General features: G+C 38.6%; 1 protein-coding gene across 6 annotated transcripts in view; it reads right to left on the reverse strand.

The window, feature by feature from the left end:
- Positions 1 to 24505, reverse strand: part of LOC135933239 (CMP-N-acetylneuraminate-beta-galactosamide-alpha-2,3-sialyltransferase 1-like) — a 102252-nt gene that overhangs the window by 60772 nt on the left and 16975 nt on the right. Inside the window, exon 1 of one of the 6 annotated variants that reach the window (XM_065471285.1) lies at positions 8272 to 8376. The exons of 4 other annotated variants lie outside the window; for them this stretch is intronic. The gene's annotated coding sequence lies outside the window, so the exon portion shown is untranslated. Of the gene's footprint in view, positions 1 to 8271; positions 8377 to 24505 lie in introns of those variants that run through there. One more of the 6 variants, XM_065471284.1, reaches the window with a different exon arrangement.

Consider the following 24505-nt stretch of genomic DNA (forward strand, 5'->3'; position numbering starts at 1 on the left):
CTAAAAGCTAATACTGCCCAGAGGTGTGTTTTACATTACGTTTTATTCTGAGGTGTCTACCCAAACCAATTTTGGGGAGTTATTTGAACCTAACCCTAACCAGTCATCAGACTTATCTGCCTAAATCTATCAGTTTTAGACAGCTCTAAAACCTTTCAATGCCAACACACAGGTTTGTCAGAGATTAAGAGCAGGGTAGAGAGAAGTAAAACATTACTTCTAGTACTAATAGAGTCTCTTCTGGCGGTCTGACAACTGCTCAGAGCCAGAAATAATCCAGCAAAGCACAACATGAAACTTTTTTTTTCCAATCTGTGCCAGGCTAAGTTAACTGACTGCTGGCTTTTTATTTAATGAAGAGCTATGAGAGTAAGATTGATTGTCAAATGCAAATCTCTCACAGAAAGCGTATTTTCCTGAAACCATTCCTTTTATGTGTTCCACTGTTTTCAGGAGGAATCACTAGGTTTACGTCCAGAGCCAACGGCAGTGTAGTAAAGTCAGAAAGTCATGGGATCTGTCGAAAATAATAACACAATATGAAAACTTGGTTGTTATTTAAGCCTGAGGTCTACAAGTTTCATAACGTTAATGCCTACATATTATAGATGAAAAAATAGCTGTTTTAAGAATGGTAGATTATATGCCACCACCACACACACACACACACACACACACACCTCCACTGCTCTTTTGAAAAAAGTGTCAAACTTTACATCACACTCCACCTCCGGGCATGTCGCATCATTTGACTGAAGGTCACTGGGTTTGTCACACTCTCTCACAATAACTAGAATGTGTAGATTTTAAACAAATAATGCATCTCACTACTGCACGGCTGCACGCGTGGAAAAAATGCTTTCTGTGCCCTTGTTCTCTCGCAGACTTGTGTAAATGACTGTGACGTGCTTCACTGCTACAAAGCAGCACAGATTCTTTCCATTTACATCACCGCCTGCTTTCTTCTTTAACGCCCTCGCTGAAATCAGGTTTACTTTTATTAACACAGCCGTAATAAACCTTTACTCATTTGCCCTGAGTCAGCAGCTGATTATATATCTAATTTTATTGCTGCAAAATTACATTATCCACTCACTTTCACCCTCTCATTGCATTTCCACTGATTACTGCAGACTCTCATTCGTCACGTCCTTCACAGCCCTCCATGTACCTGCAGTTGCCTGAAGCAATAAAGTTTCTCTGGTGTGTTAACTCCCTGTGAGGCTGCCTTATTCACTTCAGGCTGATGTCACCAAGTACAAACAGAGAGCAGTGCACTTTGAGATGAATCTTCACACCATGTTTCCAAGCAATTCCCTCAGCTCAGGCTTACCATTTTAAATGCCTTAACATACCCCCCCACCCACCCCATGCCTTTCCTTCCAGCTTGGTTCCAACTACCTCACTCTGACAGTATCGCATATATTCTGTGCCACGTTGTGCAAGCTTCTAGCGATATATGATGTTTACACAGTGAAATATTTAAAACTCTGTACTTCTTTTTTTATGGCTGTACTAGTCAATCAAATAAAAGATGTCTTGTGCAATTTCTCTAAACCACCCCCTCTCCAAGTTTGGTACCTTTGAATACTTGGCTTCTCTACTAGAATTGAAAATAAGCTTTTGTCAGTTCTGAATGTTTTCATGTAGAGAATAAGTTTGCAAAGAGCGACCCAGCGGGCCAGGACGCTTTTGAATTCATTTTTGAATATAGGGTTAAAGACTGTGTCAGCAAGGGTTTAGAGGTTAAATTCATTGACTGATATGAAGAATCAAGGAAACAGACTGCTATAAAGGGTCAACGCTTAATAATTTTTATATCATAGTTGAAAACCAGCCAAGAAAATTTCAGGTGAATGAAAGAAAGGCTCATGGATACAGCGATTGTACTTTCACCCTGAGCTCAGAGACCACAGTTGGACTCCAGCGTGGAACCTGATTTTCTTATTACTTTTACACCGCTTTCATTCATTTAGTTAGTTCAGGTTTTTTTCAAACCTCTGTTTTCTTAGTTGCCATGGTGATTTTACATCCCAGAAGAGTCTTGTATTTCCTATTTAAATACATTTGTTTAAAAGTCACGCTGGCTGTAATGCAAACAGGGGGAAAATGTGTTACGTTCTTGTCACTACTGAAAGTTTTGCCATGATACATGCTTCGGTTTATGTCAAGGTTTAATTTCTATTGGATCTTTTCTTGTTTTGCATTTGTCAAATAAACTTTACTACCTCAGCAAGTGCAGCAACTTTTAAAAGCTATTTTTGTGTGCGTTATTTTACTAACTCCTGGCACTTCTACTGAAGATTTTTATCATTCAAAATGAGAAAGGTTTTGCTGCAAAATGTAAGAAAACACAAAAGCATCAGAGCCCCTTTTTAAGACCATCCCTTTGTGTAGTGCTGTACAACTTTTAGGCTTAGATTGCTCTTTGCAAATGCTATTCTGATCGCCTGCGTGTTCAAATGGTGATTTAAACTCTAACTTTCTCAATGAACAAACATCAAGTTCTATGACTTCCATGGAAAGGATCATCTTTGTGGGTTGAGGATGAGCAGGTGACCATATGCCACATGGCTGAGAGTGGCTAGCCCGGCTTCGAATCTGTCCCGTGGCCCTTTGCCAAATGTCTTCCCCTTTCTCTCTCCTGTCCCTCTTCACTGTACCCTTTCAAAATAAAACTGTAAAATATTTTTTTGAAAAGGGTAATCTTTGGTGATCTTTCACTGAGCATGCTTGTTTTGTTCTTGTTGCTTTTTTGACAGTTACAAGAGTTTTTATTATAATAACAATGTAAGGTGTTTTGCCATATATAACTGTCACAATGCATTAAAATTTGGGGGGCACTAGCAAGAAAACTGTCAAGATTCAAGAGATTCAAGATTCAACGTGTCAAGTCAATGCTGCCACAAAAGTCCACTGGGGCTGCTGTACACACCCAGTTATTCTAGTAGAATCATTTCTCTGTGCCTTAACATAGTTAAATTGTAAATGAAAAACTAAAGAGCCAAGGTTGGGCTGCAAGAGGACAGTGGACAAATTTAGGCACAGTTGTTTTTTTTTACTCAACGTCTTTTACTCAGCGTTGCGTCTATTGTGTCCTTCTGTAATTCCAATTTGACAAATAGTGTGTGCCAAAGAGAAGCCGTCTTCTGATGTTTTAATATGCTGTCACATGCTTGCAGATTGCAGTTGGTTGAACACTACAGGTAAATCTTTCACTAGAACAGAGCCCCATGAAATCTGTTTAACTCCCTGATTGAGGCTTTTGTGCCATTTTGCTGTTTGGAACAATGTGTTTGGCTGTCAAACTCAACAAACACAAGTCGATATTCACTTTAAATCATTTTTCTTCACTCTGCTATAGTGTCATGACACAGAAAAAAATAAAACATGAATGTGATAATGAAACCCCCCATTCCAAAAAACACACGAGGTACAGGTGCACATTTTGTACAAACCATTTGCCCTCTCTAACTCAGTATCAGCCAGCTAATGATTTTCAGATTTGATGAGCTCTTTGTGTAGTAAAAACCAAACTCAGGTAAAGGCAGGCACAGCTACAGCCTCCTGTGAAAACTGGGTTTGATGTTCACTCTCAAATGAAAATCTCTGACCAATTTTGCATGCAGTCAAATGTCGTCCGCTCCCATCCACGCACGTTAACTGAGAGCAAGGTGGACAGAATGTAAAGCAGGCTGTGATTATTGATGTCTTTTGTCAAGCACATTCTGTGTCCAAAATGAGACGTCTCACTCATTAATCATTAACAAAAATGCACAATGCCTCCAATAGAATGAAATGTGTAGTCCATTTGGCAACACACAATACAGGTTCCCATGATACTACACCTTTTTTCCCCCTCCAGTTTTGGTGTTTTTATCTCTAGTTTTGATTAGGCCATTTTGCATGCAGACAAATGATTTTCCTGCACTTTCACTGATAGCTAGATGCAGCCAGAAAGAGAATGTAAAACAGGTCTTAGTATTAATGTGTTTTGTCGAGGAAGTTCTCCATCCGAAAGGCGATGCCTCTCCCATTAATCATGAGCACCAGGGTAAGGTGTGGGAAGAAATAAAGCAGTCCATTTGCATTTCTCGCAGACATAAAAATGTCCACCATGATGCAGCACATTCTTTACGTTTAGTCTTTCTCATCGTTGACTGTTTTACTGTAAGGCAGTTTTACACCCGAATGCCTTTTTCCTCTTTATGTAGATGCAAAAATACAAGCCGCAAAAGGAGATCAGCTGGCACAGCAGCATGTTTACTGAGGACTGAGGTCCTTGGAGGATTCTTCAACACTGTAAGCTATTCTGCCATGTGGAGGCAAAAATTTGGCACACAACTAGGAAACATGTTTCCAGCAGCATGTTTCAGCATGAAAGTGGTCCTATTTAACTGCAAGGCACAAGGACACTCCCTTTGTTTAATTTCTGACAGTCATTATTCAGGCATCAGGTGGGATGGTGGATCTGTCACTACATCAATGCCACAGAATGCTGGGTTTTTTGTTTTTGTATCAAATGATTTCTCTATCAGCGTGCCAGTCAGATCCACTGAGGATTTCACTCTGTCTCTGATCTTGTTCCAGATTCACTCCTGCATTTGGAAGAAATCCTCTTCTGTCAAGAAGAACATGAAAAGCAAAGTGTCCTCTCCAGAGAACCAAAGCATTGGTTGTTTGTTCAAATTTTAAAGAACGAATGTTTATGTTTACTACCGTGGCACAGCAGGAAGTGTGGTAGGAGATCCTGGAGTGAAAATGATGCACGCACAGGTGTGTGGTTGGTTAAAAGAAAATGGTAAAAAGAAAAAAAACACTATGAGTTTAGCACTTAATGACTTTCCATGCGCTGTAGCCTCTATACAGTTTATTTTGTTAACTGGTAATTACCCTGGAAATACCCAAAATGATCACAGACATGTTTGCCATGGTTTGAATATGAATAGAAATCCTAGTGAAACAGATCTGAGTGACAACAAAAAAAAAGGTGTTGATACATTTCCAATATATAAATTTATGAGTGGTGTGAACAGTTGCCACATGCACATTAAGCAGGTTGCTTCCCCAGACAAAAGAAAACGAAAGTATTCTGACCTTCACATCTAAACCCAAGCAAACCCACATGAGAGAGAGACTGTTGACTCAGTAGGGATAATATTTAACAAGGACAGATGAGAATAATTATTTGAAAGTAATGCAAAATGCATGAGAGCCTCAGTGCGTTTCTGCTATAAACCGCTGCAGAAAAGGTCTAAATTAGTTCATACAAATTCACCAGAATTCTGAAAATTAAGAGTCTGATATCCAGCTTACTGTGTCTGATCCACAGCTCAAATGAAACCTAAAGCAATCTGCGAAGATTCACACAAAACAAACTTTCTTTAGAAATATGACTATGCCTTAACTCTTCTTGCCTGAAGCTATTTAAAGCCTAACCCCAGGTAGGCGGATAAGTATGAAGCTCATTAACAGTCTGTTTTAAGGCTGTTTTTGGTGTATGCAATCGGCTCTCACCCTCCACTGAAAGATCCAGAATCAGTTAGCTCAGGCACCATAACACTGCATATCCACACAGAATTCATAGTGATGCTGATCAATACCAGTACTGTGACGAGTACACGTCTCACTGGTGATATTTCAGGCTTTCACAGCATCTCCCTGTTCAGGAACAAAGACTCATCCATCCAAAATTTAAATACTAATACACTCACTAATAACCACTTCTGTGAATATTTTTTCAGAGAGCTTTATGGTGTTTAATCTAACCCCAATCAGCTTTTTCTGTGTATTCCTAGTGATACGGCTTTAGGAATGATCCTTCAGTTGAACCTTGGCTTATTATATGGAACCAACACAAAGCACAGTTTTAATTTGTACAATGATTTTGCTTTTAACCCCATACCAACCAAAACTGTACTTCATGTTTCAATTCACAAATGTTAGCATTAGTGCTGTCAAAATTAACGCGTTAAGGCAAATTAATCCGCCATCACGGTCAGCGCGATTAAAATTTCTAACGCAATTAATGCATCTGGAGTGCAGAATGACTCAAAATCCCTGAAATGTTTCTGTCAACGCATTTCGAGCAGTTTGTCTAAGTAGAGTTACCCTCGCACATGCGCAAATGGGCAGTTGATCTGGTAGTGACGGGCAGCTGAACCAATCAACTCAATATGGAAGATGATAAACACACATTGGCCCCCTCGATGGGAAATTTGAGCATTAAAAAAGCTAACAAGACGGAACAGTTGACCGACATAAAGTATTATGCACATTGTGCAAGAAGGAATTTTCTTTTCACCGAAGCACTCGCAGCTTAAAATATCACATTGACGCGAAGCACACGTTAGCCGGGCATACTGTTAGCACTTTGGCTAACGCGTCACACAGCTTGCCACAAACCACTCGCAGAACATCGGGGGCTCAGTAAGTCTATCTCGGACATATTGACTGACACAATTACTGATGAATGTGATTAGACTGCTTCTCACAGTTTTTTTCTTTCAATTCAATTGTAATTGTGATGCTGATTTTGCAATAGGAATGCTGTGCCTAAGCACAGTTTCACAAAGCTTCTTTTTAGGTTGCATTCATATTTCCTTAAATTATTCCTCCCACATTTGCTAATATGGCTTAACCCATTAAGAATAAGCATTTTACTAGCTACTTTTAGCTAATTTGATTTAAACAGTTATAGATAGTTTTTTTTTCCTATTCAAAACTTTCTCCTGTGAATTGCCTGTTTGTACAATCATTTATATCACTTATCCTTACCAGGGTCACAGGAGGGCTGGAGCCCAACCAAGCTACCACAGGGCGAGTGGCAGGGTACACCCTGGACAGATTGCCATTCAGAAGCAGGGCTAACACAAAGAGAGACACAACCATTCACACTCACATTCACACCTATTGGCAAATTAGAATCACCAGTTAACCTAACCCCACTAAGTGTATTTCTTTGGACTGTGGAGAGAACCCACCCCAACATGTATGCTCCACACAGAAAGGCCCCGACCTCCATTAATGTATATCAATCGTATATTATTACAATCCTAATGAGATAACAATAAAGATGATATTATTTGTGATGGTTCTTGTATGACAATCTTAAACAAACATTGAAATTACATTTCAATTTCAAAAATTATATATACATATATATATCACCACATTAAAGTGTTAGATGCCTGTTTTTATTCAATTATCAAGCAAGTCTTTCATATCTTAAGTTCTGCTATAAATCTGTAGAGCTTAGACCTGAAGAGTAATATTCACGAGTGGTGGTGAAATCTGTCTGTGTTAGCAAGAAATAAAATCAGCCAGTGAATAAAGAGTACATCAACATCTAGCATAGTATTTATTGCCTGTTTTATTATATATATTATATCATGTATATATATATATATATATATATATATATATATATATGTTTGAAATGTTTGAAATAAAAATGAACTGAACTATATATATATATATATATATATATATATATATATATATATATATATATATATATATATATATATATATGTTTGAAATGTTTGAAATAAAAATGAACTGAACTATATATATATATATATATATATATATATATATATATATATATATACATATAAATTTATTCAAAGTCGACATGTCATAAACAGCAAGCAGCAAATTCTGATTAATGAAGGTGCTAAACGCAGCCTACAGTGGTAACTCCATCAAAACCCAGACTGGTGAGGTGATGGGCACAGTCTGTGCCACACCAGATTGCGGGATACACTTAACTCTAAATACCGCTGTCAAAATGTGCAACAAGCATCAATAAAGTGCATTTTGGAGGCATGAAAGCACTCTTTGGCTGGCCTTCGTATGCAGCGATCGGCTAGTGAACATGAATAATATCCTGTCATATATGGATTTGTAGCAGTGCAGTAGCTGAACGCGCTCGCTAAAGCTTTTCAGGTAAAAATGCTAATGGACACAAATGACTACCACTACATTACTTTGCATGCTGTTCACTGGAACTTTGGGTTGGGTATTCGCCACTAACAGATGAGGGAGCGAAAAGGTAGGCAGTGTAGAGGCTTGTGTGGGAGGAGATATTTTCTATCAGTGTTTTCTGGTTCCCAAGAGAAAAGTGAAGCTACACAACGGTTAAACACCAACTATAAATATTTCCACATGTAGTTCCACATAATTACTTTTAATGCTGTTTTGAATCAATGTCATCAAGCCCCAAACTTTTAAAACTTCATATATATAAATTATAAACATTATACACACCTATATGCAGGGAACAGATGGGCTTCTTTGGGATTAAGACAGGCTGCATTAAATAACCTGAACCTTCTCAGGAAGAACAGCCGGCTCTGCCCTGTCTAATCTATTGCCACAGTGTTATCAGACCACTGCAGGTTGTTAATAATGTGACACCCCACCGCCATGCAGAGCAGTCAGGATGGGTGCTGCCATGTGGAGTGCTAGATGGACTTGGAGTGGTGAAATCTGTCTGTGTTAGCAAGAAATAAAATCAGCCAGTGAATAAAGAGTACATCAACATCTAGCATAGTGTTCATTGCCTGTTTTATTATATATATTATATCATATATATAAATTAATATATATATTAATTTATTCATTTGTACATGTTATGCAATTCAAAACTGTAGCGTAATTGCAGTGTAATCTATTAGTGCTCATGTACCGCACATTAATGTTGGCACAGTGAATACTGCTGTGTAATTTAAACCAAACGAAACACATCACACAGCTTGTTTATTAATGTGTGTATGTGTATCTATACATCATGATAATGTAGTGAAGTAAAAGATGCAATATTAGGAATACTGATTTAAAGTATAGTGTAGCAAAATTCTAATTATCAAGCATTTTCACAGTTTTTCTACACTAAGTAGAATATGCTAAAGATAGATTTTCCTTTCTGAAAATAAAAGATTAGAGTAGAGGCAACATTTAATGAGATGTGTATTTACTGTTGTATGTAGCTGGGAAAAGTGCACAACCAAAAGATCACAGATGTTAATAGCAACTAGGGATGCACCGATACCGATACTGGTATCGGGTATCGGGGCCGATACTGTAAAATGTGTGCGTACTCGTACTCGTAAAAGTTAACCGATACCATGAACCGATACTAATGTAGCCCGGATGGGAATTTGGGAGTGGATACTCATAATTCCCATGGACTTGAACGCCACGGTAACATAAGGTGTTCACGGTTATGTGATGTAACTGTACCCTGAATTTAATTTGCCCTGTAATATGTCACAAGGTAAATACAGGTAATTAGCGCAATCAAACTGTTATGTTAATCATAAAGTATTATTGTATGGTATGTAACTCTGAAGGGAGTTAAAATATTGTTCAGAGTTCTAATTTTCTGGAGGCCCGTGAAGGTAGCATAAAACGGGACCTGTGTATCTGTTGCAATGGAGGAGGAGAAGAGAACGGCATGGAGAGATGCACGAGGTTAGCTGAGCCAAAGTGAGAGACTCGGCTAGTTTTACTGAGGTTAACTAGCACAAAAGAGTGTGTGACTAGAAAGCTAACCGTGTGGGAGCTTCGCAACAGAGTGTGGGTGAAGTGACTTTTTGTTTCAACGGTCGCACCACCGTGGAAAACTGTGTTTCCAGCTACGACCGCCGAGGCTAAAGGCTAGCCCGGACTGCTTGGACGCGCCACGGAGGCAGCCGCTATGGACTGTCGGAGAGCTGGACAGTGACTGGCTAACGCGCTGCAGCAGAGACAGCATCGGGTCCGCAGGGAGTGGATTTAGTGTGGGACTGGTGAACGGCGACCTACCGAGCTACGGAACTGTAAGTCAGACTTTTGTGCTCTTACTGGGGAGAAGAGGATTTTTCTCCATCGTCCAGCGTGAGCAGCAAACAGGCCTGCAACAAGTGTGAATGTGAGTGTGTGTGGGGCCCATGTGTGAATATTGTGTGTTAATGGATTTATATAACGTGTTTTGGAGTGTATATTAGGGAGTCACTTACCAAAAGGTGATAACATAAGTTGGGTTGTTTAATATAATTTGAAAGGGAATTATTTCATTTATACAGTGTATTTCATTTGGTTAAGGAATTGGAATATCATTTGAGTTTAAAAAAGGGATGTGTTGTACAGTATTTGTCTCTGCCCTTACGTTCAGTAAACGTTTCGTTTGTGTTAAAGAGTTGTCTGGGGTCGTTTCTTTACTACTGGTTAAGTTTAACTTGTGTGTGGTAGAAGTATCGGATTTTGTACTCGGTATCGGCAAGTACTCATATCCAAGTATCGGTATCGGATCGGTTTGAAAAAATTGGTATCGTTGCATCCCTAATAGCAACATTACTTATGGGTCAAATTTTATGTTCTGGACATAAAAGTTGAGTCCTGACCTCAGTCTGTCAATTAGACTTGCAGATGAATGTGCTCTTAGCACATAGCCAACATATTTACTTTTTACTCTTGGTTATCTACTAAATGATTAATTATTATTAAAGAAACTTTCCATAGAGTTCTGTGAGAAACTGTAGCAATAGCTTTAGGTGCAATAACTTGAAGTAATCATTGGTGGTATAGCTTCGTCAGTCTCTTCCGTTTGTGTCATCGTCTTTCAGTCGCACCGTAACAGTGGGTCAAGATTTTATGTTTTTAATTTGCCATATTTTTCTTGCTTTTTTTAAATAGTCTAACATTTTTCAGGGGCAGCATTTAGCCACAAGACATTTCCAGGGCTGGAAAATATTTTATGAATTGTCATAAAAACTTTAGCCGGGCTCACACTGCAAGGATTTTCAACAATCTCTTCAGGAGCCAAAGCTGCTGACAGAACCAAAATGTGTGCCCAAATCATTATAACGAACATGAAAACACCAAGCTAATGATCAGTTTCACAGCCGTAAGTTACATTCATGTTAAAATATGGCTATAATAAGAAATTATGTTGAGATAGAAGAAAGCTACATCCTGTTGATAAACAGGGTGTAGGTTTTAATTGGTTATCTTTGTCCAAGTGTGAGAAACATGCAAACAAACTAAGAAATCAGAAAGATGGAAAACACGTTTAGAAAATCATCACAAATCATTTGAAAATCAAGTGGAGCTATAACATCAGCTGCTTATTATTCTTACAAAACCACTATCAAACCTTATAAAGTGAACCCTTCTGCAAACATGTCCTCGTGTTATCCATTCTCACAGCGAACTTCAGGACTCAGTTCACTACGAATTGATCTAAATGTTAAGAAACGAGACCATCTGCAAGCCTTTTATGATTCTACGGAGTCATAAAACTTATCATTTATGAGAGTCATCCCTCTCATAAATGTTAAATCCTGTGACTGAGTTACTTTATGGTCAGAGAGATGTGAAGATCAAATAGGAGATAAGAAGGCAAATGAGAGATAACAGGATGGTGCCTTGGGGTGGCTCCTGGAACAGTACCAACAGGAGCCTTTTGGCAAGATAGTCTGTAATCCAGGACACCGCAGGGCCATCCACCTGCATCCCCCACAGCTTATCCCCCTACAGCAGTTTGATGTTAAAGGGAAAAAAGAAAAAGAAATGCTCAGCACTGTGCTTCCCCAGTCACTTAAACTGCAAGAAGTATGCGGCCGGGCAATGGCATCTGCCAGAGTATGAGACTGGATGGTAATGACGTAAAATTTCCATAAACTCAAATAATCAATGTTAACCTGATAAAGACTCTGAGTGCAAGATTATCATTTAGATTGTTTTATTCGATTAGCTAAATCGGAGTACGCGTTCCACTAAAGCTACAATTAGGTTTATGTCCTCAACTGAAACAGGAAAAGACTTCTTTACATTTTCGTTTTAAAACTTAAAATTCTTACAATTACACACACCAAAGGAATGCAGGCCCTGCAAATGCTTTTTGTAATGTTTTTGTCCTCTCAGACCTTTGGATCAATAGCATGGACCCACTAAAAAGCCAAGTCAGTGGATTAGAAATACCATTGATCACAATGATTCTCACTAATCCAATACTGTTTGTGTAACGGTACTTGAGCACTCAATGCAGCAGGAACCCTGGAGATGGCTGAGTTCTCTGTTTACAGAGGACTGTCTGCATTTCAAAGTTCACAACCATTTCACTCGAAGTACATACAATTTATATTGGATATTTATGTTTATCTGTCTGTCTACTACTCATTGGGAAACGCTCATATTAATGTAACACTTTTGCTAAACTTCTTTAATTTAAGCTAAATGTCTACATGTCAATATAATCTTCATTATTTGTTTTAAACATAATCAAGCTGGTGATATAAAACATGATGGGCCTATGATGCATACTTTCACTAATTAGACTAGAAATAATGGCATGCTAATTTAAACCACAAATTTCTATTTATGCACTCACTCAATGCCAGGATGCATATATGTGCTTCTGAGGCACCCATTGTTCTGGCACAAATGGACATGGTGCTCAAAAATAGTGGAGCAGTAGGGGATCGAGAGCTTGAAATATCAGTGCACTAAATATTCTTTATGGGGTTGAAAGTTATCCCAATACAATTGGTTATCTGGGTAGATAACGCATTTCTCCATTTGGATCTTTCTACAGGGTGGGCCACTTATATGGATACACCGTAATAACATGGGAATGGTTGGTGATATTAAAGTCCTGTTTGTGGCACATTAGTATATGTGAGGGGGCAAACTCCTCAAGATGGGTGGTGACCATGGTGGCCATTTAGAAGTCGGCCATCTTGGATACAACTTTTGTTTATTCAATAGGAAGAGGGCCATGTGACACATCAAACTTATTGGTAATGTCACAAGAAAAACAACGGTGTGCTTGGTTTCAACGTAACTTTATTCTTTCATGAGTTATTTACAAGTTTCTCTTTGTTCACAGCAATTGACATGTCGAAGAGGTTAACACGTGAGGAGCGGATCAAAATTGTGTTGATATCTGGTGAACGCAGTAACCGGGTCATTGCAGCAGATTTCAATGCAAGACACCCGACGAGACCACCCATCTCCCATGCTACAGTCAGCAAACTGCTTGCTAAGTTTCGTGAAACTGGTTCAGTGTTGGATTTGCCAAAATGTGGACGCAAGAAAACTGTCACTAATGAAGAAACATCAGTGGCTGTCCTAGCTTCATTCAGCAAGAGCCCACAGCTTAGCACTCGCCGCATGTCACTGGAGAGTGGCATTAGTTGAACATCTCTTCGGCGGATATTAGCTACTCACAAATGGCACCCTTACAAACTCCAGCTACTGCAGCAGCTCAACGAGGATGACCCAGATCGGCGCACAGAATTTGCAGACTGGGCAAAACAAAAATTGGAACAGGACCCTCAGTTGACGCAGAAGATTTTGTTCAGTGATGAGGCAAACTTTTATGTGAATGGTGAAGTTAACAAACAAAACCACCGCTATTGGTCTGACACTAACCCACATTGGATGGATCCCTCCAAGACTGTTGGAACAACAAAAGTGATGGTTTGGTGTGGTATATGGGGTACAACGATAGTGGGTCCATTCTTCATCAATGGAAACCTCAAGGCCACTGGATATTTGAAATTGCTACATGATGATGTGTTTCCCTCTTTATGCACTGAAGCTGGCACGTTCCCTGAGTTTTTCCAGCAAGATGGTGCACCACCACATTATGGGTGCCAGGTCCGAGCATTCCTAGATGAACAGTTTCCTGGAAAGTGGATTGGTTGTCGTGGGCCAGTTGAATGGCCCCCAAGGTCTCCCGATCTGACCCCCTTAGACTTTTATCTTTGGGGTCATTTGAAGGCAATTGTCTATGGTGTGAAGATACGAGATGTGCAGCACCTGAAACTACAGATACTGGATGCCTGTGCTGGCATTTCTCCTGCGGTGTTGCTATCAGTGTGTGAAGAGTGGGAGAAGAGGGTTGCATTGACAATCCAACACAATGGGCAGCACATTGAACACATTTTATAAGTGGTCAGAAACTTGTAAATAACTCATGAAAGAATAAAGTTACATTGAAACCAAGCACACCATTGTTTTTCTTGTGACATTACCAATAAGTTTGATGTGTCACATGGCCCTCTTCCTATTGAAAAAACAAAAGTTGTATCCAAGATGGCCGACTTCTAAATGGCCACCATGGTCACCACCCATCTTGAGGAGTTTGCCCCCTCACATATACTAATGTGCCACAAACAGGACTTTAATATCACCAACCATTCCCATGTTATTACGGTGTATCCATATAAATGGCCCACCCTGTACTTGTAAAACTGGCTGGAGGTACACCCATCATCCATCTGGTTCACTGCCTATAGGTCCATAGGATCCCTTGTTTTTTTTGTTTTGTTTTTTCTATTTTATACCACCAGAATAGCGCTAACATCTCTGATCCCACCCCCCACCCTCATTTTATGAAGTCCCTTCATGAAATATCCCTTCAATTCATTCTTTCTCCTAACCCCTGATCACGTTTAAAGAATTTATTCACATAATAATTGCTTAATATACAATACAGAACAGACTTTTCTCAAAAGTGGTATTAACGTAGATTTATTAAGTTCATTTCCTTCTACTACTAGAATTCATATGCTTGATTCACAGTTAAACATCCTAATTTATGTTCTACAGAATTAGCTTTATTCCCTTTAACAACGTAGCAACTCATTAATCATTCAAAACCTGATAGATAGATAGATAGATAGATAGATAGAAGTTTTCTTCTGATTGGCTGTCTATCTTTGAACAGGATGTTTGAACAGGTGGCTTGGGCTACTGTGCTAAAACCTGACCTGTGTGCCTGAGATGATTACATTAGAGATATACCCTCTCACTGACATAAGACAGAGTAATTTACTTCCTTGTATCGCATTAAGACCTTATAATTATTAAAAACCTTTGCAATAATTACAATCTAATGTTGTGGTATAAAGAGGAAAATTCACAAAGCTGCCGCTGTCCAAATACTTGCTCTAACTGTATAACACAGCAGCTGGTCTGCTAGTCAACTCCCGATGAGCTTTGCTAAATCAAAAAGGGGTGTCTTTTTTATGCCCTTTATAATATTTAGAAAAGGGTAAAAAAAAAAACCATTCCAGCACATTTACTTTTAGAGACAGTGTTGGAGAAAGGAATTTCACAGGACTTCATTTTATTTCTTTTCGATACAAGTGAAAACAGAGGACACCCACCCATCTAGCAATTCTAAAAGGAGTCGGTGTAACACTTGAAAGCAGTAAGAAGGTCAGAGCAATTCTGTAAAGATGCTAAGAATATCTTGTTATTAACTAAACATAAGAAATGACCAGCAAGTGGTACAACGTGATTTGCCAGCGAGCTACTTGTCAACAGCGCATGTGGAGTGGATTGCTGCCTACACACCGGCTTTCTCCTTTCACCCAAATTTCTTGAATCCCCCACTCAGCTCAGATGGAGTACTTTGCATAAATGTCAAAGAAATGTATTTCAGTCTGAAGTGAGAAAAAAAATGTGCAAAGCAAACACTTTTTATGGCTGAGCCATGGGGACTGTAAGCAGAGGTTACAGGAAACATTTTTGCCCATTTGATTTCTGCAGATCTCTATTTTTGGCACATCTTCTTTTTAAATGGAGCAGATACCTTAAAGTGCACACATCTAAATGTTGCATGTGTCGAAGACTGTGCTTTTTGCACATTTATGTCTTACACACTTCACTCACTTATTACCATTACTTATTAAAATTATTCATGATGAACAGACAGACGTTCATGTTACTTGGACTTATATTTTTAATATTTAAATGTCTCCTTTTTGTAAATGTCCTGGATCCTCTTTTTTCAGCTTCCAAACAGCTTTATAAAGCTACTGCACACTCAAAGAAAATTCAAATTGTTTCATAGCTCTTTCAGTGTTGCCATCAAAGTCCATTCCTTTCAGCTGTCAGGCTAGTCTGTAATGTAGGCCGATTAAAGCTGACAAAGCTGATGGCATCAATAATTCTGAAAAATAATGAATATAAATATTTTTAACTTAGTGTTAGCATTAAATGAGAATTCTGCTGTCAGAAACATTCATACAGTCTCTACATGGATGCAGATACTTGACACTGTAACTGCCTTTACATCATGGAGCCCTGCTCTCAAAAACTTACACAGATGTATCTCTATCTGTGTAGCTGGATTTAAGAAATAAGCACTCAAAGTTTTAAAAACATGTTTAGAGCCGTGTTCGGAAACGTGATGCCACGTAGCTGGTTGACTGATTGCAACTAATAGACTTACATTAGTTTATGCTAGCTACCTAGTGAAAGAATCGATAACTCAGGGGAAAACAAGGACACTAAAACTAAAAATCAGTTTGAGGGGATCACTGTTGGGCTGCCTCTGACTGCAACAATGAGTTTTATGTTAAGATACCAAAGATATACTGTCCACTTTCGCTCTCTGTCTCTTTAGCAGTAAGTGGCTCTGCATTGTTTAGCTAGCTGCAATCAAACGGAAAAATCCAGCCGTTAGCCGTAATGCTCGGGTTTGTAAAGCGCTTTATAAATGAGCACTATGTCAGTTTTTGAGTCACCATTCAAACCACTGCTGCCCAGAATATGAATATAAAATATGTTCAATATTTAAAATTCAATAAACAAAAAAACAAACAGAGACATACACACACATATATTTACTGCTGGCTTTTATATATAATATTTGTAATGCTGCTTTTAAAACTATTTCTTATCAAACAGACAAATAAGCACATTTCCAAAGTATTAGTTCCACTTTAATCCCTGTGGATAATTGTGTTGCTGTGTACCACATTCTTGGATCAGCATTAATTTAACTGCAGAGTAAATGCTCTCAGAAATGTCCAACTTTAGCCTTCTAAAAAAGACATATGTATGCAAATATGGTTTGGTATAGTCATGACATTATTAACAAAAGCAGAATATGCAGGCGGCTCATTTATGGTTAAACACTGCTCCAGACAGTGGTACATGGGCATCACTCGTTTAGACTAACCACACATTCATATAAGAATAGCAACAAGTGAAATATTAAAGGTTTTAAAACAAACACTATTTCAGAGACAAAGTATGTCCTCAACAGACCAGCTGCTCTGAAGCTGTACTTAAGCTAAACACTAATGCCAGCATACTGACATGCTCACACGGTCTCATTCACAAACAGTGGATAGCCACACATCTCAGATTATACTGAGTGTATGATTGTTTCACACACACGAAGCCAGGATTCATCAACATTTTCTCAACTGAATTTGTTATACAACACATTTTTAATTTAACTGGGCAACAATTTCCCTGCTAGGTTTCATCAAAACAGAGAACAAACAAAACAGTAAATAAAAAGAAAAAAAAATAGATGATCATGCTGCTGTTTTACATGTGCAGTATATAAAATACATCCCAGGGGGACAGAACCAGCTCATGAACTATCTCAATCTCCATAAAGGAAAAATAAACAACTTCTACCTACTGCGACAAAGGTAATCAAAAAGAAACATTTTTGTTAATGAGTTTGAGGTGTACGACTGTAATAATTCATTCTAACATAAAGTTCTTGGGTTTTGAAGTATTTTTTTGTCTACCTAAATTCATGTTTGCGCTGAATTATACTGAAAAACAAAAAAAGAAACAATCTCCATTATATCCGTAATTGCGTTGCTCAAAGTGTGGCTCTTTGCTTACTACTTTGCTTAGTGTCTATGAAGAAAAATGTTGCTTACCCCTGGTTTAGCATATTAAAACTGCATTGACTAAAACAAGATTTCCATCCTTGTTGGATGTCATCACTTACAGTTTAATCCATCTCTTAAGTCTGATGTCAATAGCCGTTTCCGGGTCCAAACTCCTCTTCAGTTTCTAAACTCAAGCAAACAGTGCTGCATCACTGAGAGTTAAAAACTGTCTAAATGCTTTCATCTTTAATAAAATGATCAGTGTATCTTCTCTACCAGGTGTAACAATAAAATTTAACATCCAAGGATCCATGAAAAACAGAATTGACTAAGTTTAGCTAGGTTAGCTCGCTAGGATAGCTCGCTAGTTTAGCTCAGGAGGGAGAGCAGGTCATCTATTGATTAGAAGATTGGTGGTTTAATCCTTGGCTCCCCCCAGTCTGCATGACAAATATCCTTGGGGAAGATATTAACCCTAAGTTGCTTTTCGAAGAATCCTTTAGTGCTTTGAGTACTCCAGGAGAGTAGAAAAGCACTACATAAGAAACAGCCCATTTACTTTTTGGAAAGGTTTGCCTTTTTTGGCTTCCTCCTCGTTGTTTTGTGTTTCTCTGGGTTTCCTACTTAGAATGACATCATCTACTCCATGATCCAAATTAAACACACTTCCTTCTTTAAAAGAAGACAGGCATGGGTGTATGCAGATTGCAGATAGCAAGCATGTGCTCATGTATACGGACTCCCTAACCTAAACATGTGGTAAGAACAAAACTTGCCCATGCGTATGTTTTATTAGTGTAACTGTATTTATTTTCTGCACAGGATAAACAGAATTTCTGTGCAGAAATTAATAAATTACACCCAGCAAGTAACTAGCAAGTTTTCGCTATCTTGGTTTAGCTGATTAGCATGCTAATGTTTGCTAAGCACATTGCCAGATACCAAATGGGACACTGGCAGTGGATCCTTTTGGGTGCTGTAGATTACAAAGTTTTTGGACTTGGTTTGTATAGTGGTTCCCACAGGAAGTGTTGATGCATTGTATGGATGTGCTTTGTGTGCAGCAACGTTTAGATAGTTGGTGCATGTCGAAATAAAATTCAGTTGAATGAAGTCACCCAAGAGTTGCAAGCAGAGCATTACATTGTAATGAGATACTTAAAGTTATAATGTTTCAGTGTATATGAATTAAGCTAATAGCAGCTAGCTGTACTCAAGATTAAGTAAAAATACTTGAGTTTGTTAGGCTAGAAGGCTTCCGGGCATTATAATAATATTTCTTGATCCTGAAACTATCCTGTTCAGCAAACAGGGATTAGGGCATATTTATTTTGCCTCGTGCATGCTGTCCTCCCTGTAAATGTAGAACTCAGAGTGGGAGTTCGCATTCGTTTTGATTAGTCACTCTTTGTTGTGCCTGCAGGGGGTGCTATTTTACATAAATCTTACATAATCTACCTTTGAGTTGAAGAGGGATGGGGCAGAGGGGATTTCATGGGATTTCTTTCAGCACCAAAATATCTCCTAGAAGTATAGGTCTTATTCTCCGTAGAAGGCAGCTTTAATATCTAACAGGAAATGTATTTTTCCATTTTCTGCCAGGCAGTCTCTGTTTGGCATGCGTTACCTTCCTAGAGCTTATATATTGGAAGTAAAAGCATCCCTCAGTGTAGTTTAAATAAGTAGGGTGCTTTCAGGGTGCTTCAAAAACATTTTTTATTTTGGGGTGGGGGCTACAAAGGTTCCAGCAGGAACCCTCTGAGGCTTCTCTCCAGTTGTTTAAAGATTACTTTTTCTTTCTGCTTACCTTTCCACATTAACTTTTAATACTGCTCCAAGAAATCTCTGAAATACTTATTAAAGCTGTAGTCTACAGTTTTTCAGGACCAAGCCTCAAGTTTAACAATGATGCATAGTGGTGTGTGGGACTCTGACATGAAATTTGCTTCAGTGCTTTTTAGACCATTGTCAGATACCCTGTCCTCCTAAAATATTAACAATACTGAAATATCTGATGAGTTCATACTGTGAAACAGGTAGAAAATGTTAGTCAACTGTGTGCTGCAGACAAAACACTGTTTTAAATATGGGTTTAAATATTGATATGAGGTTGCACGTCATGTCATGCATATCCCACATCATAGGATAAAAACAATTATTTGAATGGCTGTGGTATAGTATTTGTGTATTAGCAGTGTTTTTCTTTGCAGTGTTAACATTTTGTGGCCAACAGCAAGAGGAACATTCGGAAGATTCTAAGGATATAAACCCTCCTCGTTAGTCACACACCCTGTATTAATGAGCAAATATAGAAGCAATTTACTTTTTGTGGCTGGTAAATTAATCAATTAGTATCAGTTGTTGTTTTTCAGTTTATCTATATTGCGCTTTATCTGAAATCAGAGATGAGAGGTTCAGGCTTGATTATGATTCTGTTCTTTCGTCCTGCCTCAACAGTTCTCAGTGTTGATTAGGCTGATCAGCAGTACTTGATATCTGCGCTTTTAATTATGCTGCAAATGCGTCTTAAAAATAAAACATGAAGCACAGGATTTAGCAAGACTTGTATGCTGACATAGTGTGACTGCTCTAGCTGAATGGAAATTTGCATTTTTATATTTATCACAGAATTTATTGACACCAATAACCAGATAATATAAACCCACTGGGAACAAGCAGACAGTCATCTGCTTGTTTCACAGCAAATAGGCACCCAATTTGGAATTTAAATCAGGGTTTACCTGTATCAGTCCAACTATATAGAGCTGCTTAATTAGTCCTATATAACAAAATACTGTAAGCTGTCTCTGTCTTTGAAAATTAGATCAGATAAGATAAGATACCTTTATTAGTCCCACAAGGGGAAATTTCATGTTGCATGTTTCATTAAATAGTTCATTTGAACATTCTTAAGATATTTTTGTCATTAAGCAGTAAAAACATTTTGGTTTATGAAAAATGTCACATTTTCATTTTCTGCATGGAGGGAAAATCTGGAAAACTCTCAAAGCTAATTTGTGCAGCATAGTGAGCACATACAAACTTCACACAAGGACAAAACCCGAGTTAAAAGACCAACACAGCAACCATGAAGCCACCTACTGGTTTTAGACTTGTTACCATGTTGATTATAAGAGTGTTAGGACCACTTTGGTAGTATCAGATTGGCGACCTGTCCAGGGTGTACCCGCCTCTCGCCCTATGGTAGCTGTGATAGGCTCCAGCCCCCTTCCCTCCATGACCCTGATAAGGATAAGCTGAAGAGAATGAATGCATGGATACAAGTGTTTGGGACTGATTTTACTTTTGAAGCCAGCCTCAAGTACAGTTGGTAATCCACACTTGACTTGAAGAACCAGAAGTTGCTGTGTCGACCCTTTTGGCACGATATAACAACGTCTCAAAAGCAGGAATGCTGAGTTCTGTGAGCTAAACTGTTACAGTCCTGGCATACTGTTTTTGGCTCCATTTTCCCCTTCTTTTTGTTATCCAGTCACCCATCCAGATCCAGCAACATCCTGACTCTTCACATTATTTTCTGCTCTGTGTATAAGCTATTAAATGAACTAGGAGTGGTGAAAGGTGGAGGAAACAACAGGAAGGACTAAACAATTATACAGAGATTAAGAATTGGTCATTCCAACTTCAGCAGACATCAAACTTGTGATTTCAATCAGTGTAAATAAAAAATGTCACTGAAAAATGGAAGCATGTTCTGTTTTCGTGTGAGAAAGATGAAGAAGAAAGAAGGGCTGCACCTACAGGACCACAACATCTGAGTGTGGGGACTCAGCTCAGAGAGGAAAATTAATATTTATGTTTTGAAGCAAAATGTACCAATGTTACACAACTGAACAACAGTAAAGACTGTGGAAAACAATAGAAGACTATAATCTAAAGGAAGCAGTAATGCAACTGGGATACTCCTCCAATGGGCAGAAGTAAAGCCAGGTTCAAGTTCTAGCACAGTTTTCCACATGATGTCCCTCCTGCAACTCAAGTGAAATTATTCGAGGCATCTCTGTGCTTTTATTGCCTCACACAACACTCAAGTCACCCTGGACAGAGGGTACATCTCTTGATCGCCACTTCACACCACATAACCCCTCTCTCCACACAAACCAACTAGTTTCCACCAGTCCTTACAAGGATGTCCAGCTACTCTGCTGCCTCAGACAGCTTCTAATTACCTAAAGCTTAGATCTAAAAAACATTTAACTGTTTTGTAATTACATGAAGCCTTGTTCTGCTGTGGTAATTCTAATTTCTCGGTTCTTCTTTTCCCTCTGGTGTAATCAAATTCCTACCACATTTTTTTCCCAGGAGCTCATATTATTATATTATTCTCAAGGTCTGCTATACAGAAACACCTTCAGGAATGTGAATCCAGAGGTGCAAAGCATTGGTTACACTGAATAACAGGAAGGCCTGATTAAAGAGCATGCACAGTTCTGGAAAGAAATTCTTTGGACAGATAAAACCAGGATTAACCTGTACTAGAATCAAGAGAAAAGTAGCAGGATGAATTCTAAAGTGTACAGGGAAATACTCTCAGCTCAGGTTCAGTCAAACGATGCAGAAGTGATCACAGAGCACTTCACAGTGCAAATGAATAATTACCTAAAAGGTGCTTCAAAAGAAACCCAAGGGTTTCTCAAGGATATTTTTCAATGGCCAAGTGATTCACCTGATCTCAGTAGAGGATGCTTTTCAGTTACTGAAGACACAGGTGACGGTAGTGAGACCCACAAACATGCAGCAGCTGGAGGTGGTTGCAGTAAAGTCCTGGCAGAACATCTCAAGGGAGGAAGGTAAGCATTTGATGATGTCCATGTTTTCTAGATTTCAGACAGTCGCTGACTGCAAAGGACTTTCATTCAACTAGATTGAAATAGTCCAGTTACTTTTGAGACTAACATAAAAATACTCAAATTAGATTACACAACAAGCTACATTACACAGCATAATACCTCCATACAGAAAGCCCCCAAATATAAAAGAAGAATCAGCAGACTCCATATTTGATAACTTTATTACAATATTGTTCAGCTTTGTGAAATTGTTATAGAGTCCACTGAAATGGATGTGGGCATAATTTTAAATTAAATATAAATTCATCACCTTATTTTAATTGAATATTGGTTTTCTGCGGGCAGTGAAGGTAGGTAACATTAATTTGTTCGTACTCTCTCATCTCAGCTTGGCTGTTTTTTTTCTTCTTTTTCAATTAAACATCCATCTGGAAAACAGACATCTCCAGTGAGTGAGGGTTTGTTCAAATGCTTCAGTTCACTGCCCATAAATGCACTTTAGGGCGCTGGGGCTGTCAGGCCAGCTCTTTTTGCTGGATAATATATTGTTCCAGAAATAATTGCAATAAACAATAATACGGTCATTTTAAGACCTCAGAGCACAGACTGCAGAGGAGAGAAAGGGTGGGGGGACAGAAACACAGCGTGTCTTTTCTGCTCATTTGATTTACGTAATGTGAAAAAACCTCTGTCTGTATTTTGTTACTTTTGTGCTGTGTCCAGAAATGGTTTTTGATATTAATTAATGTCTGTATGTGGGATTCAACAAGTCCAGGTTTGTCTTGAGGATACAAAATTCACAATTCTCATGGAAGTCCTAGGCACTCCCCACCTTTGTGCTGAAACCATAGTACCTTCACCATACAACATATGGTCATCATGCAATGACCATACTTAATTAAAATGAGAAACTAAATTGACGCTGTTTTTTTTAACATTTACTCAGTAGTTTGTTTCTATATCTTTGGCCACACAATGATGTACCGGAGCAAACTTGTTTTGTTTTTCTATTTGACTTTTGTAAGTATGGAAGACTTCTGCACTGGCAAGCGCAAAGACTCATGAGATGGTTAATGTTTAACAACAAATTGTTAATTTAGTACTGTTGTGATTATTATTTCATCCATGTTGTGTTTAGACTCTGATTCCTGTGAATGTGTTATGTTGTTTCTAGTGCTGTGTGCACAGATTTAGCTAGAAATGGGCCACCGTGACTGAGGCTTCTCTGGCAACTGACTCCTGGTCAGGGTTTGCGTGCAAGGCTGTAACACCAGTGTTTCTGTGATTGTGCGGTGTATGGGGCACATGCAACAAAAACTGAAACCTCAGTGTCTTAACACAAAATAATCTGCATGATTCTCAGTAACACTTTGTGAGCTTACTTACAGTCAAATTTGTCTAAAGTGCCTTTCATTTTAAATTATGTAGAATTATTTTTATTTTCACCCTGTTTTACAGCAACAACAGCAATGACAAATTCTTTGGTAAGTCATTTCTCAGCTGGCTTCAACAAAATAAGAAACAGATATTAATAAATTAATTATTCTAAAAATAGAACAAAGATGGTTTATCATCTCATCCACATTTACCTCCTCTTCACCTAACCTAAAGCCTCTCTCTCATCCCCCATTCATATTGCTCTGCCTCGGTCTGCAGCCCAATTTGTGTGATTTGCTCGTAGTAGTTCTCCACACTCTGCCCTGGCTTAACATGTCATCCATGGCAATTTCAGCCCTGCAGTAATTATTCATCTTTTATCTAACTGCAGTCCTACATATGTTTATTTATCAATCACATCTAGCTAGGTGGTTCATGTTTGTAACAGAAGCATTGCAAGGTAAGTGGATGTTTCCCCAACTGTTTGTGCAGCTTTAAAGCTGCCACAATTCTTTTCCCTCCAGCAACGCTCTCTTATCAGGTCCTATGAATCCCACTCAAATAGGGGATGCATGATTAGATGATGGAGATCTGCTTTGTTGGTCAGCCTCACCTGACACCACACCCTGAACCCACTGCTCCACCCCTCCCCTGCAGCTGAGCCAGAAACCATACCCT

This window comes from Pelmatolapia mariae, linkage group LG22, assembly GCF_036321145.2.
Source record: "Pelmatolapia mariae isolate MD_Pm_ZW linkage group LG22, Pm_UMD_F_2, whole genome shotgun sequence".
Taxonomy (NCBI): Eukaryota; Metazoa; Chordata; class Actinopteri; order Cichliformes; family Cichlidae; genus Pelmatolapia; species Pelmatolapia mariae.